At 44.0% G+C, this 17,482-nt stretch overlaps 1 long non-coding RNA gene across 1 annotated transcript; it reads right to left on the minus strand.

Moving 5' to 3' along the window:
• Positions 1 to 257: 257 nt before the first annotated feature.
• On the minus strand, positions 258 to 2,330 carry LOC132448967 (uncharacterized). Its single transcript, XR_009523468.1, has 2 exons — positions 512 to 2,330; positions 258 to 354 (listed from the first exon to the last, which is right to left on the minus strand). It is a non-coding gene; the product is annotated as an uncharacterized LOC132448967 (long non-coding RNA).
• Positions 2,331 to 17,482: the final 15,152 nt, after the last annotated feature.

The following is a 17,482-nucleotide window of genomic DNA, read 5'->3' on the forward strand; positions in this document are numbered from 1 at the left end:
GAAGGAATCCTACCAGGTACTTTTCCAAGGGCACGCTGTGGCCCATCGTCTTGGGATGAGGAGTGTTTGTCCTTGGCTTGGAGTGCAGCTAGGTCAGTCAGGGTCTCAGTCCACGATCTGCCAGGAGTATCTGCTTTGCGGCACCGGCTCAGGTGGTGCCACTGGGCCCCGCGTCGGTCTTCTACAGAAACAGAAAAGGGTGTGGCCAAGAGTACCTTGTATGGCCCCTCCCACCGGTCTTCTAGGGTCTTTCGATGGTGTTTTTTCACCCAGATCCACTCGCCAGGTGTCACTGACGTTGGTGAAGGATCCTCTGGATCGGACGGCTTCTGGTCTGTGATCTGGGAATACAACCTTAAAGAAGCTTGAGTTAGTGCTTGCAGGTACTCCTGCATTACTTCATCAAACCTGTCAGATGGGGGTCCTTTGGATGGTGGGCTGTATGGTCCTTGCATGGGACGTCCTGTGGTAGTTTGTAGGCTCCGGGTGTGTCTGCATCTGGTTCTGGAACTTTTGTTTCTATTGCAGAAATACAAACTCATGTACAACAGTTAGTTGTTCAAAAACATATTTCCATGAATTCTAATTTTAATTGTTTTACAGTATCTACTTTGATTTAATTTCACACTACATCCCTCCTTGCGCATCGCTTCAGCCATGCGCATTGAATGACAACCAAAGCTAACAACACCGTAGTGCAACCAAGTTGCTATAACCAAAAAGATGTAAAAGGGAAATAACAATGTTAAAATTTGCATGTTCAATATCACTTCTGTGTTAACCGTATCTCATAATAACAGTTACCTTCATCATACTACCCGATTGTCCTACACTAACTATGTATATTGGATGACCTAATCTTCATTTATTCTACCTATTGCTCGCATTTGATGTTGTCCACACTTTGATTCACTCCTATGTACATCGCATACCACATCAAACGTGAATACGCCTTATTTTCTGCACAACATCCTATTGCGCCACTTTCTGCATACCACATCAAACGTGAATATGTCTTAGCAAAGTGAAGTAAAGTAAAACCCAGTTTTATCTTTACTTATTTTATAGCTACACATGTCCCGGACACGTTCATTACTATTTCAAAAACAGTTTTTTTAGCTACGCAGGTCCCAGACCTAACTATACCATTTCATGAACAGTATTTATTATTATAATTATCTAGTTTTTTGTTGGTCAACATCAAATCGATACATTAATTCAACCTTCTGACTTACCGACCTACCCGATTTCTCCCCGTGTGAGCCCGGGAGACAACTCTCCCGGGGCCTCCCCATGAGCCCCATCGTTACCACCTCAGAACACTGCAGGAACGATTAGTCGATTAACGTGTGGCTCGGAGGCTCCCAGGAAGTGCCACAATCCTACGTCTGACACCCGGTGAATCTTGAGCTAGGTCAATCAAAACCGTCTAAACTAGGCAGAACAAAGAGTCATCCAAACCTACAACAATTATGCACATCTGGGTATTAAATATATGGTGATATTCTATAAACAAAACAAAAACTGAACCTAAAAGAAAAATTCAGAAGTTATTGGATAAAGCAAAGTTATTGAAAGTTAATTATAATGAACCATTTTCTAATTATCTTAGTTTTTTATGTGGTATGCTTTCAATATCCCCTCGTGTATGTATCAGTCGAGTAACCTCCATTATTTTGGTGGCTCTGACACACACAAGAGGACATTCACACATGGTATATGAATCCACCATTTGTTTTCATTTTATATTTTTACTGATTTTTATTTTCATTTTATCTCTATATACACATTCTTAAGAAAAGCACGAACGAAGAATAATCATAACATGCATCAACAGACCTAAAAATAAGCATATTATTCAACAATTTGAGACTTCAGATGGGATTTCTTCCTGCGGAGCCCTTCATTTTCTAAAGGGTCCGCAGAAAGGTCCGCTGAGTGGCCAGGAGTTCTTACACCTTCAGAAGTGTTGCTGAGGACAGCTGCCTCACAACAAACCAAAAGCCTTTGTTAACCACATGGTCATCTAAGTCATCATTCCTTAAGATGTCATAAATATGGGGCTGGCCGTTCCTTATCACTTGCGTCTCTGCGCTTTCCTGGGGATCAAGGATAACAGGCCCAAACCAACACAAGATAACAAAGGAACAGAGTGAGAACTGATTTCCACTAACCTCAAAGGATTTTGAACGACCCTGCAGAATAACAGGGTGACAAGACCACATGGGAAAATACAAACATACAAAACTTAAATTTGAACATTTATCAAAATATCTTAATATTAAAAATCTGCATTTCAATATTAGGCATCATACTTCTGTTGTTACCGGAACGTTGTCAGTTGGGAACAGTCGGGGTTACGTACGGCTGTGCGTTTTGGTTGACCATTAAACTGGTTGTGATACATTGTAATAATCGAGTATCCACTGTATTGGCGTATAAAGAAAAAACGTAACACGTATATTGTTAATCAAAATTATGATGAATTATGGATTACATTTTATTACTTATGTAATTTAATTGTAGTTTACGTGAAGACTTTTATTATTTTCATAGTTTGCAATGAAATATATTTTATTCTTTCTTATTTTGGTATTTTGGACCTCGTCAGGTCTGTTGAACTATGCATTTCTACCGCTTGTCCTCAGGATCCTCTATTGGGGGGGACTCCTCTATTGGAGGTTATCCCAGAATTCTTCTAATAAGAATCCCCAGGCCTGGATAACCCCGGACTTCTGTGGACGAGCGATATGCACGCTATGGACAACTTTAAAGGCTAACCGCTCATGATGTGGAGTCTAGATAATTATTTCTATTTTAAGATCACTGTGTAACTGCCGTACAGGGATCTGGTTGATGCAAGACCCCTGGGTTGGTGCCCTTTTGTAGGACTTCTTTCGGTTCTGGAATCCGGCTTTCCTAATTGTTGAATACAAGATAATGCATGCATATTGTGGTACGATATTATATCTATTACAATCGCTCCAATGGAGGCAATAGTTGACCTTTGAACATTTCACGCAGTGTTTATTCGTATGTAGTAGCTGATTATAGCAGAATTTAACCCATGTACCTTTAATATTCGCAAAAAACGTATTGTAATTGTGACTACAGCAGTTGAGCTAACTCTTTCCTTGGGCACCGTTTAAAACCATGTGCACCATTTATTAATTAGACATATTATTCTAGCAGTTGAACCCCATGTCTATTTGAACCAGCCTGGTTCTCTACCTGTCTTGCTACACAAAACGCATGTTTAATAGACAGAAGGGCTTAGCAACCTGAAAAAAAATATAATTACTGTCAGTGTTTGGCATTCGTTCTTATACTGCCATTTCCTGGAGAGAGAAAGAATTAAGATCAATGCAGAGAAGTAAAAAGATGAGTGTTTGGCAACTATAATGCTTGTGTTGCCACCTCCTAAAGAGAAAAGACAATTAATATTTTATGCACAGAAGTAAAATGATGATCGTGGGCAACTGTTGGGAAAAACGGTCTGTCTAGCTACTGGACCAGATAAAATGAGACGGAGAGGTAATAAAGTCTATCGGCACGAGGACCTTGGATTTATTAAGTAAAGTGGCAACGGTTATACAGAGTCATAAAGCGTGAGAAATCGAATATGTCTAAGTCCCTAATCAGCGCTGATGGTTCGTCCGGAGCTTCGCCTCCGTGGAAGGTCTGCTTCAGAAGAAGGTGAAGAGTCCCTGTGTGATGCAGTCTTATGCTGTATCCTCCTCTCGATGAGGTGTGTGCGTTTGAGGTGTGTGCGGTTCTGTGTGTTTTGGCTCCCAGGCCCTGAGAGAGCTTCGTAACGGGGAGAGTTCCTCGTGTCTCCGGTGTGATAAATTAAAACGGGGAGTGCCCCCCTGAAATGTCTCGTGTGTGATAATTTAATGTGGCTCTCAGGCCCCTGGTGTGGGCAGAGGTATCTCTTGGTTCCTCCTAACGGGGAAGAGCTCTCAAAATGTCTCCTGTGTGATAAATTAATGTGGCTCTCCCGTTCTGGAGATGATACTGGTGCATTGTCTGAGTGTCCACCATCTGCCTGCCTGGGAGATGGGGCCTTCAGCTCCGGCCTTGACCTGACTATATATTATCATGTTTGTGTGGTTGGGTTAGAGCAAGAGTTGACTATATTATAATGTGTCCATGTGATGTGCTCATCAGGCTAGGGTAGGAGTTAGCTATATTTATAATGTACATGTGATGTACTCAGCAGGTTATTTTTCCCAACATATCCCCCTCAAGTCGTCGCAAGACGACTTTTACTCATTTGGGGTACGAGGGATAGGACTCCAGCACGGGACTACCATTATAACACCATTAGAAATAACAGAAAGAAGGCAAAATGATCATAAAAACAAACAACCATGAGCATGGGACTAAAACAACTCGCTGGACCTGGTGTATGGGGAAACCACGTGGGAGAAACGCTACCCATGCTTCAGACATGGGTATGCCATACACACCCCACCTAGGGGTGGCATCCACCCCGGCCTTACATCGCGAGCAGACAATACCAACAATACTGGCAGCAGATGATACACAACAAAACCAACACCAAACCATAACAACAACAACAAAATGCAACAACAAAACTACCAGTAAACAATAACGATATAAACAAAAATGCAACAATCACACAAACACTACACAATAACAATCACAGGAAAGAAATGCAACCCTGAAACCAGCTGGATCAGGTCGGGCCCCTCTGGCGGTCCCTCGTCCAAACTCTCCGGTGTATACTCGATCCCCAGGTAAGCTTGGATGGCACCTGCTGCACCTGTAGCGCCCATCGCTCATTGGGCTCTCCATCCATCCTGTGAAGGGGTCATTAATGCCGGAACTCTCTGCCAAATCTAATCTGAGGGACTGTAACCCTGCCAGCACCCTGGCCACCGACCCATCCGGTGCGAAATCTGATTGCATCATCCTTGGGTGGTTGGTCAGCTCCGGGCGTGTCTGCATCTGGCTCCTCCTCTGGCCCTGGAACTTCGTGTTTCTCTTGCTGGAATTACAAACTTATGTACAACAGTTAGATGTTCAAACATATTTTCCTTAATTCTATTTCTAATTACTCTAATGGAAGTCCCTTTTGGGACCCTTGAATGTTAGGTGAAGGCATGGGTCGACCCTTAAGCATTTCATGCGGGGTTAGATGCGTCGTTCTGTTAGTTTTCATGCGATAACTCATTAAATTTAATTTAATGTTCAATTTAGTGCTTGCACAAATGTTGTTAATTTTTTGTCTTGAGCGTCCCATTCACTCTTTCCACCATACCTTGTGGTTGAGGATTGGGGCGTAATCTAGTCTTTATTTGACATGCAAATGTTGAATCACATGTTTGAGTGTTCTCTGAATAAACGCTCCGTCTGAGCTTATTTCTGACGGAATTCCAAACCTAGTCATGACTTCTCTAGTCCGAAACTTGATTACTGTAGCCGCACTTGGGTCTTTTGATGGGACTGCTTCCACCCATCTGTTGAACACTGTATTTCACACTCATTTAGCTGGGTGTCAATCATTGTTTGCAAGTATGGTGAAGAAAAACCTTGTTTTATTATTATTATTATTATTATTATTATTATTATATTATCTTTTTTTTATATATATATATATCTTTTTTTTAATTCTCCTCAATACCTCCCCCCTTGGGCAATGGTCAAAACCATGCACATTAAATGATAAGCAAATCTAAGAACGCCGTTGGTGCAGCCAACGTCGAAACGTCTAACCTTTACCATCAGCAAACTAAAACCAATCTTTTGGGAAGGGAAATCGAAACCAGTATGTCCAAAACCAAAGCCCAATATGGGTGGGTTTACCATCAGCCGCCGGAGACCACGCTGTTCCAAAGTCATGCACTAAACCGAAAAACGTACATGCGTTAGTGGCCTTCAATACCACAAAGGTAAAATAAAATAAAACGCGACATGCCCCGTTCCAAGACCACCTCTGCTGCCAGATCTGACATATCTGACTCCTGTTCCTCCTCCACCTTACACCCCACCCGGCACTTCCTATGATTGTTGCAGCTCGTGACTTCATGATCAAGTAAGCCAGTGTCCACAGCGACTCTGCCAAGTAATCGTGACTGTGCCTGCCTTAGGTCGTCCCGGGTGTCAAGGTGGGATCTTACCCGTCGTTGGCTAACCAGCCTTCCATACTGGCTCGCTGCAGGATGCCGTACCTGGAATACAATCAACCCCCACCCATATGGTAGTATAGATCGCAAAGTGGAGGGATGGAGACAGAGTCTTCAGCCCCATCTGTCCTATGCAGCCAAGCGTGCGTAATGGATACACATCAGGGGGACTATAAGACAAAAGGTAATTTATCAGAGTTAAAATTATTACAGCAGCAGTAGTGGCATTTGAAAGGTAAACCCACTACTTCCGAATCCAAATTGACAACATAGCATGTAGGACCCCTTCCCAGCAGATGTGGCTTCAATCCACCTGTCATCCTTGACCAAAGAGATACACCCCATATTTTAATAGGTATAGTCCTACTTGTACAGTTTATCAAGATTACTTTATTTTATTTTATTATTATTCTCCTTCTTTATCATATCCATATTTATTCAATTATTCTTTCCTGTGTGAAAATAATATGAATCACTTAGTTAATAGCAACACCTTCTTTAGTCCAATTGCATTAGATTATCATCACTGTTGTCCTATTAAAGTATCAACGTTATTCTCCTTATAACCTCCTCATGAACTTTGATGTTCTTCATCCTGAATGGTAACTGTGTCAGGATGTTCATCATCCTGAATAAAAAACAAAACTAAAACTAAACTTAAAGAAAAACAAATTAGCCATAATGTGAATATCCGCTGCGTGTCTCCCTGTGACTCTCTCCCTCCTTCGGGAGAACACGCTCTCTCTCCCTCCTCAGTACGGAGTGCTGTTTGGTGCAAGACAACAGATAAGGGTGGAATGTGGCTTCTCTCTCTCTCTGCGTGTCTCCCTCCCACGTTGGGTGCGGCCATAACGCCTTGAAAGCGAGTGTGCTCTGGGGGCTGGGTGTGAGAGAAACCATGGGTAGTTCCTTTTCTCGGCCAGCAGAGGGGTTGTTCAGGTGAAACCTATGGACAGAGACTACAAGGAACTTCAAACATGGCAGACAGGGAACTACAAATTTATCAAAGCCTGAAAACTCAACAGAGCTCTACCTGCATTCCTTGGATATGTGGTATTTTATGGTGTATGGCCACCACACGCTTTCAGTTGAACACACTCTATTTCCTTTCTCTGTACTGTGTGTTAGTGTGTCTCTCTGTACTGCCTGAATGGTGTAGGTCGACAAATGGGGGGGAAATGTGTTCTCTCTCTCTCACCCTTCCTCGCTCCCCTTAGGGTCAAGCAGCAGCTAGGACCGTTAACAGATAAGCCTGGAATGCAACACCTCAACTCTCCATCATGGAACAAGGCCTAATAACTATCTCTCACACACAAAAAGATCCTTCTGTCCCTTCATTCACAAATAACTTTTCACTTTATTATATATAACTTAATACTGCTCCCCCTTTCCAAATTTCTATATACACAAAACTAGAAGCTGACCACCGAAATTGGTACAGGCCTCGTCAGGCCGAACCAAAACACCCTCACAGGTTCTAACTTCCATATGGTTTTAGGGAGGGGAACTACAACATGAGGTGGAGTAGAGGACTTCAAATATGGTGGACGGGGACCTCAAATGGGAGGACTACACATATGGGAAAGGGGATTACCCTCTGGGCCTGAAAACCATACAGAGTCCCTTCTCGTGGTCCTGAAACAGCCGTTCATTGTTAGAAAAACACGCACTCTATCGCTACCTCCAACTGTCTAGAGGGAAAATGGTCCCTCTCGATCGTCCTCCGACTTTAGCTCTCCTTGCTATCTCTCCTTGCTATCTCTCTCTCTCCCTCTCACACCAACACACACACACACACACCTAAACAGACCTTTCTCATTCTGTCTCCTCCAAACGCACACACAGAAACATCACCTCTTGCGTACACGCGCACAGAGACGCACACAGCCTTTCTCACTCTGTCTCCTCTAAACGCACACACAGAAACATCACCTCTTGCGTACACGCGCACAGAGACGCACACAGCCTTTCTCACTCTGTCTCCTCTAAACGCACACACAGAAACATATCAACAGACTTCTCGTTCTGTCTCCCGCAGACGCACACACAGAAACATATCAACAGACCTTTCGTTCTGTCTCTCACAGACGCACACAGAAACATAACAACAGACTTTTCATTCTGTCTCCCACAGATGCACACAGAAACATATCAACGGACCTCTCATTCTGTCTCTCGCAGATGCACACAGAAACATAACAACAGACTTTTCATTCTGTCTCTCACAGCCTCTTACACACACAACATCACCTCTTGCGTACACGCGCACACACGGAGTCGCTCACAGCCTTTCTCTCACTCTCACGCGCATACACACTGTCTCTCTGTCTCTCTCTTTCACCCATGCTCTCCTATTCTTCCACCCACGCCGACTCTCGTTCTCGACTCCGTACACACGCACTTGCTCTCTGGTCGTGAAGGTGGGGGTGAGAGGTCTCTGCTATCCCTAGTCTGCGTCAGTTCAGGTGTCTGTCCGTCAGTCCCCGCATATGCAATGAATATATGGCCAAGAAATCGTTGTGCTTCTTCGGGCGCCTCAGATTCACTTATCAAGGGCGGCGAGCCTTAGGCCTCGAGGGTGTTCTTTCACCACGCAACGAGCCTAGTTTATCTTATTCTCTCTGTGTGTCACTCATGCCCTAGGCACCGTTTCCTCTGCAAAGGGACTCTAACCCTGATAAAGGACTCTAACCTTCTTACCACATAGAATTATTTAATACACAAACAAAGAAGGGGACTCTAACCCCCCTTAAGACATAGGTGGGGACTCTAATCCCACCCGAGGGACCCTAACCCCCTTAAGACATAGTTGGGGACTCTAACCCCCTTACCACATAGAATTATTTAATACCCAAACAAAGAAGGGGACTCTAACCCCCCTTAAGACATAGGTGGGGACTCTAATCCCACCCGAGGGACCCTAACCCCCTTAAGACATAGTTGGGGACTCTAACCCCCTTACCACCGAAATTATTTAATACCTAAACAAAGAAGGGGACTCTAACCCCCCTTAAGACATAGGTGGGGACTCTAATCCCACCCGAGGGACCCTAACCCCCTTAAGACATAGTTGGGGACTCTAACCCCCTTACCACATAGAATTATTTAATACCCAAACAAAGAAGGGGACTCTAACCCCCCTTAAGACATAGGTGGGGACTCTAATCCCACCCGAGGGACCCTAACCCCCTTACCACATAGAATTATTTAATACCCAAACAAAGAAGGGGACTCTAACCCCCCTTAAGACATAGGTGGGGACTCTAATCCCACCCGAGGGACCCTAACCCCCTTAAGACATAGTTGGGGACTCTAACCCCCTTACCACCGAAATTATTTAATACCTAAACAAAGAAGGGGACTCTAACCCCCCCTTTAAGACATAGGTGTCTCCATTACACATCCATTACTTGGCCATCGGTAGTCTTGTATCACTATGCCCGATTCTTATAGGCCCTATGGTCTCGAGGGTATTCTTTCACCATGCAACGAGCCAATATTCGATGTGTCACGCGTTCAGGGTCAATTGGGTTTATGGGGAAATACTGGGATGCAGTCCTATTCGTCCCCACGAGATATCCCGTAGCGAACCGCTCTCACAGTCTCACCTCCTAATGTGATTCCTATATAACTATGCAGAGTTTGGATTTTATCAACAGGTTCTGCCTACCTTTTGTTGGGCGTACGCGAGGTGAGACTGCAGGAATCGGTCCGGTGCTCCGGGGTCCCGAGGTCGTGCCGCTCTCCGTCTCTCGTTTCCCAGTTGCGTGTTCAATTCAGAAAAAATCACGTCGGGGTCACCAAATTGTTGGGAAAAACGGTCTGTCTAGCTACTGGACCAGATAAAATGAGACGGAGAGGTAATAAAGTCTATCGGCACGAGGACCTTGGATTTATTAAGTAAAGTGGCAACGGTTATACAGAGTCATAAAGCGTGAGAAATCGAATATGTCCCTAATCAGCGCTGATGGTTCGTCCGGAGCTTCGCCTCCGTGGAAGGTCTGCTTCAGAAGAAGGTGAAGAGTCCCTGTGTGATGCAGTCTTATGCTGTATCCTCCTCTCGATGAGGTGTGTGCGTTTGAGGTGTGTGCGGTTCTGTGTGTTTTGGCTCCCAGGCCCTGAGAGAGCTTCGTAACGGGGAGAGTTCCTTGTGTCTCCGGTGTGATAAATTAAAACGGGGAGTGCCCCCCTGAAATGTCTCGTGTGTGATAATTTAATGTGGCTCTCAGGCCCCTGGTGTGGGCAGAGGTATCTCTTGGTTCCTCCTAACGGGGAAGAGCTCTCAAAATGTCTCCTGTGTGATAAATTAATGTGGCTCTCCCGTTCTGGAGATGATACTGGTGCATTGTCTGAGTGTCCACCATCTGCCTGCCTGGGAGATGGGGCCTTCAGCTCCGGCCTTGACCTGACTATATATTATCATGTTTGTGTGGTTGGGTTAGAGCAAGAGTTGACTATATTATAATGTGTCCATGTGATGTGCTCATCAGGCTAGGGTAGGAGTTAGCTATATTTATAATGTACATGTGATGTACTCAGCAGGTTATTTTTCCCAACACAACTGATCGTTGTGTTGCCACTCCCTGATTAGAAAAGAGAATATTTGTAGTAATGTTAACGATTAAAAATGATGAATGTCGGGCATCCATTACTGCTCGGGTTGCCAAGGCCTGACGAGAAAAGAGAACAAATTTAGTACAAATGCAAGAGATCGGCTACTTGGAACGCTGGGGGTCGTCTAGTTGGGACTTATAATAGTTATATACTTGTGGTACATTTGGAGATGTTGAGATGTAATTGGGAATAATCTCGTGTTAACGAGTAGGGGGCACTACCAAGAACTACAAATATGGCTGCGGTGCATACTACATACGTTTCAGCCGACTACAGAAACAGAGTTCTATCTGTCCGGCTGAAAACTGTGGTACCTTATGGCATAAGGCTACCACTTAACCGCAATTTGTGTTCTTAATACACTTTGTTTCTGCGCTTTGTGTACATTCATATGTACACAGATAGCCCTATGAGATCCTTGGATGATAAGGGGAACTACAAATAGAAGTTATCATTGTTAAAAATAGCGACAGAGAGGGAGAGATAGAGAGAGGTGATGTGGGAAGGGTGGGGGTTCATTCTATTCTCTGGGGAAGAGGGGGGGTCTTTATGAGGGGGGGTGGGAGACAGGGACTAAAGGATGGGGAAGGAATTTAAGGGGTGAGGGAGGGCCTATCTTTAGACAGGCAGGCAGACAGAGAGAAAGAGCGAGGAATGGGGAGTTACAAGATTGTACAACGTTAATTATTTTTCAATATTCCATATTGAAACTGTGGAACAACCTTCCTGGTTGCCCAAAAGCAATATGTCTGTACAAACAAAGTGGATTTACAGATTTATCACATGTATACATAAATATTGTTCTCCCATAGATGTTGAATTCTATTAGTTACAAAATTATAGCCAAAATATTATGCGTCAGAAACTATTGCTTTACCGATGGTTTTCAACTTATTGCTATGGATTTATTGATTCGTAGAGGATGAGGGCACTTAATGAGCGTGCAGAAACTGTAGTTATGAACTAGATATTGATATTTAAATCAAAATCAAACTAAATACCTCAAGTATTGGAATGAAATATACAATATAATACTTTCAGGTATTGACTAGTGAAATGTGACAATTATACACATTTGCTGAATAAGTAACTGCCAAAACATTGTTATCATTTGAAACAGATGGATTTTTAAGGGAATATATTTATGGAGAGAGAACATATTTCTAGAGACAGACAGACAGACAGACAGACAGACAGACATAACACACCGGGGGTCCCTTTGTGCAGGCTACCATTGCCTTATCAAACAGCCAGGAGCGCCCAGGTCAAAAATGACACTTGTTGCCTTCAATAAGTGTGTGTTTGGAGAGAGATAGAGAGAACATATCTCTAGAGAGAGAGTGAGAGTGAGAGAGAGTCAAAGTGAGAGGGAGAGAGAGAGAGCAAGAGCGAGAGAGAGAGAGAGAGAGAGAGAGAGAGAGCGAGAGAGAGAGAGAGGGAGGGAGAGAGAGAGGGGGTGGGGGGGGAGGAGAGAGGGAGGGTGGGGGGAGGAGAGAGAGAGGGGGGGGGGGGAGGGAGAGAGAGAGAGGGGGGGGGTATAGAGAGCCAGAGATAGGATGTAACACTTAAGTTGAGCCCCCCTGTTGCTCACGAGCAATGGCGTTTGTTTGAAAAAGGGCTCAGACTACAAAGATTGTGGAGGTACGAACAAAGGAAACGCACGTTTCCAAGACGCGTTGTCCCTTTAAATCGTATACCACGTGGTACATCCAATAACGCGGTAGAAACAAACTGTATTGGATCTCTATAAGAAGTATGAGATTCCTGCAAGTTTGTCCCCACGGCGGGTTAGCGAGGCACTCAATGCAGATGGGTTGAAACTGCGAAAGTTTACCTCTACGGCTGCGTTCTATACTAACCAAAATTGCACATTAGATGTTACATGAACCGGGCTGTGAGGAATCAATTCGATTTGAACTCCTTGGCAAACGACGGCCAAGCCTCCGGTTTAATATGCAACTAAGCTAGATTAACGTTAAAAACCTGACCTTTCCTCGCTCCACCGTAAGAGTTTGGAAGTTTATGGTCGGTAATAAATATACCTTATGGTGGCCCGGCTGAACTCGAAGCTTATCACCATATAACACTTAAAACCACAGGTAGTACGTCTCCCACGTTGGTACAAACATTTAGATCTAATCAGGATTGGATACAGTCTATCGACAAACCCATATAAAACTCACTCCTAGCTCTTTGCTTCGTGAGCTCGTTATTTAATTTCAATCTGTTAGCGTATCCTAGGCCGTTTATCTAACCGGCTGTATGAATTTAAACCAGTCCGAGATTACACGTCCCCGCAGCCTGGCGGAGGCAGTACAAGCTATTCACCTAAATGTGACTATGTCTAACTATACAGAGTTCAGTCATGGACAACAGGTTCTGTTTACCTTTCTTGTGGCGCCTGTAATTAGCTTGTACTGCTTTCCGAACGGCCTCACGGTCGCTAGTCTCGGTCCGGGACTTTCCAAGAACGTCGGGGTCAACCAATTGCAGAGTTCTTCAGGGAAAGAGGGGTCGAATCCAAAGGAATAGCTTTAAAGAGACTTTATTTGTATAAAGTATTTTCGGTATGGTAAACTGATACTCTGAAGCAAAGAGAGATTGAAGATGTATTCTAAACACGTGCTGAGTGACTCCTAGCTGATCAATAGACCTAACCCCTATCTAAGAGCTACCGGGAGTTTCTGAAGACAATCTGGATCTGTCGGCTGTTATGGTCAGAACAGCGCGGTCCGGAAGTAGTAGGGGGGAGCCGATGTAAGATAATCTTCGGTACTTTCTCGCCTGGTCTGTGATGCTGCCTTCTGTGGCTAAAGTATTTATTACAGTCTTCAGTAAGGTCTTGCTCCCCTTGTGGCTATGTATGGTATTTACGGCTTATATGTTTGGTCCTGCATCATTGGGTCTATGTGTGGGTAGCTTAGATTCTTAAAATACGTAACAGTGCGCCACTGAAAACACTCGCCGACATATTTTACAACTTGCCTTGTAAACATCTCCACTGACGCTGTCCAGCCAAGGATGTGCGTCTTCCCACTCACGTCCGTATTTCTACAAGCGTTTACGCTTTTGAGGACGTGGTGGAGTACCGGGTGTAGTGGGCATTTTTAAAAGGCGCGGGTTTTGTGAGCAGCGCCGGTGTGTGGTGTCTGTCGCTAGGCAACCGTGACCACCACACGCATGCGCATACACACAGATGACCGGAGCGGGTCTTGCGTAGATCCCGCCGCGACCATTTTGCTGACCGTAGTATTCCCTGTGTTTTGTTTTGATCATTATTGTTAGATTTAGTATTTGTGTGTGTGACAGACATGTGTATTGGACATTTATGGAAATATGGAACAAATTACGTCCCGTATTGGTTCAATACGGGACGCAACATTTAATTGCCAAATAAGGGACGATTCTGTATTTTACGGGACGGTTGGCAACTCTAACACACACACACACACACACACACACACACACACACACACACACACACACACACACACACACACACACACACACACACACACACAATGCATTTCGCTGCTAAAACAACAACAACAGATATTCCCTCAATTATTATTACTTTCAAAACGTTGGCCAAGGTGGAATATCCTTTTTATTTGGGCTGCTTCTAGGACATTTTGGGTGGATTTTGAACGGTATGTGGGCAGGACGTTTTTTGCAGGACCTGGCAAGTGGCAACCCTGCGCTGTTGCCCGGGGTGCTGAAATGCTCCGGAATAGATCTGGATCCACTATGGCCAAAAGACTTGTATGCCCCCCCCCCCCCCCCCCCCCTTAAATAAATTCTATGGCTGAATAAAGAATAAATTCATGCATTATCATTCAACTTGAACATGTGTTTTTACAGTATAGCGTGGTGAAGGGGTGACGTATGTTGGCCAACCCGGAAGTGAGCGTCGCCCTGGTTTCCCTTGACAAAAAGCCAACGGGTTTTTCCATTGGATTTTGGATTATTGCAGAAAAATTAGCATCTTTGAAGCACCTCCTCAAAAACTGAAAATAAATAAATAAATAAAAATATCTGTGCTCCAAAGAACGAAATGTAAACCAATGCATTCTGAACGGGAGTGTTTCTCCGATTTTTCCATGCTACACAGAACGAAATGTAAACCCATGCAAATAAAGACTTCATGTTCATAATAATTTAAATATCATTATTCTCCTCAGTGTGTAGAGTGGTATTCTATATTTTTCAACGGGGCTGCATCCAGTCACTTGACCGTCATGGTTGCTATGGTGGTTGCTATCGACCGTCCACTCTAATCCTTACATGGTTCTAAAAACCACGCGGCAAAGGCGCTGCCGTCCATTGTGTTGTTTTTGTCGTAAACTAGGGTCCGATGGTTAAAAAATAGACAGATATTCCAAGGTATCCTTAAAAGGCAGCTTGGATGTTTTTGTTTTGTGCAGTTTAGACTTCTTCTATAACCTATTTTTGAAAGCAAAACACCAAGCTCATTGATTTAACGAGGCAGGGTTATTTAAACAATTTATTAAATAAATATTTACGAGTTGTCATTCCTTCTCCTGAGTTTGCTTCCTATTTATGTCTAGTGTACAACCCTACTGTCCACAAGCATCACCCCCCCCCCCCCCCCCCCTCCCCATATGGATTTGGAGAATTGTTGCCACGTCCCAGTGGTGGTGGTATCATATATATGAAACAGGGCATTCAATTATACTACAATGATCAATTAGGAGGCCGAAGCCCTAAAGGAAGTGATGCAATAGGTGACTGAGTCGACAACATTTAAGTAAGCCTTGGGGTCTCATATATCAAAGGGGGTCTCAAAGGACGCATATACGCTTCAACCTGTGGCTTATAGGAAATGACTCAGCAAGTGCTCCATCTCGTTGCGCCTCACCCAGCTTGCAAGATTTTGGCCTGAAGTTCTTCCCAGACCTACATCGTAGCCATCCAACCTGCATATCTGAGAATCAGGCCTCACTTTAATAATGACAAAAAGTTATGAGAGAAATACACATAAACTTTTGTTGTCTCATAAGCGGCGTGGTGCCGGCTCCTTTTGACCTTTTGACCCCAGACTTCTGAGGGAATAGCTGAATCAATTCATTAGTCAATCAGAAGTATGTAAATATCTTCGCGGCGGAAGAGGGCGGACAAGGTGTCCTTCAACATTTACGCTTCCAGGCGATTGCAACGGTGCCACACATGAGCATATTCGAACATGTTTAATGGTAGTAATTAGCTGTCGAAATTGTTGGAGTCCAATGACACTCTAGCAAATGGTAACATGTATTTTACATGGTACATATGGTCTAGGACATGATCTCGGTGTGGCAAGAGGGCGGGCTTGATCTCATTGGACTCAGCTTAACGTGTAGATGCTAAATAACATGTAATTTGTCAAAAATCTCCATCGGGAAGCAAATCTATAGCTGGTCATTATAGATAAAGGCCTCCAAAATCGACAGCTAATTACTACCCCGAAACATATTCAAATATGATCATGTGTGGCACTGTTGCAATTGCCTCGAAACGTAGATGTCAAAGGACACCTTGTTTGCCCCGTTACGCCTCCGGGAAGATATTTTCATACTTCTGAAGGATTGATTCATATTTTAAGGTTCTCGGAGTGAGACTTTAAGCGGCTGCAGCAGAAGTGTTGAGACGAAAGATGATATCAAGACATTTATAGAATATTCCGATTCACATTATGATTCTTCGTCATAACTATCCGACCAAACATCCTTCACATTCACTGAGCGAAGATTATGAAAGTCCAGGCCCCCCCTTCCTGCACTCGGGGTCCGACTGGGCCAAGTTTCGGGCAGGAAAGGCCCTCGGGGTCCGACCGGGCCAAGTTTCGGTGCGGGGGTCCCAGTTAGGCCCTAGAATAAGGTATTCAAATTTCAGGGCGGTAGGACCTTCCTATCTCAAAAACTGTTTTTCCACCACATTCTGGACCATTAGGTCTTGCAGGCAACACTTCTGAGGGGCTTTGTCTAAATGACAGTCCATTTGGGAAAACTTTTTTTCTCTAAGGGCTAGAACTCCAAATCTCGGATATGTCGTTCTCTGGGCCCCGGGAAATGTGTGTAAACATTTCAGTATCCCTAGCTAAGGCCTCCAAGGACACCTTGTTCGCCCTCTTACACCACCGGGAAGATATTTACATACTTCTGATCGACTAATGAATTGATTCAGCTATTCCCCCAGAAGTCTGGGTTCAAAAGGTCGAAAGGAGCCGGCACCACGCCGCTTATGAGACAACAAAAGTTAATGTGTATTTCTCTCATAACTTTTTGTCATTATTAAAGAGAGGCCTCATTCTCAGATATGCATGTTGGATGGCTAGGGTATAACCCTGCCTCGTTAAATCAATGAGCTTGGTGTTTTGCTTTCAAAAATAGGTTATAGTAGAAGTCTAAACTGCAGAAAATAAAAACATCCAAGCTGCCTTTTAAGGATACCTTGCAATATCTGTCTATTTTCTAACCATCGGACCCTAGTTTACGACAAAAACAACACAATTGACGGCAGCTCCTTTGCCGCGTGGTTTTTAGAGCCATGTAAGGATTAGAGGGGGCGGTCGATAGCAACCACCATAGCAACCATAACGGTCAAGTGACTGGATGCAGCCCCGTTGAAAAAAATAGAATACCACCCTACACACTCAGGAGATTAATGATATTTAAATTATTATGACCATGAAGTCTTTATTTGCATGGGTTTACATT

Source organism: Gadus macrocephalus, chromosome 20, assembly GCF_031168955.1.
Source record: "Gadus macrocephalus chromosome 20, ASM3116895v1".
NCBI lineage: Eukaryota > Metazoa > Chordata > Actinopteri > Gadiformes > Gadidae > Gadus > Gadus macrocephalus.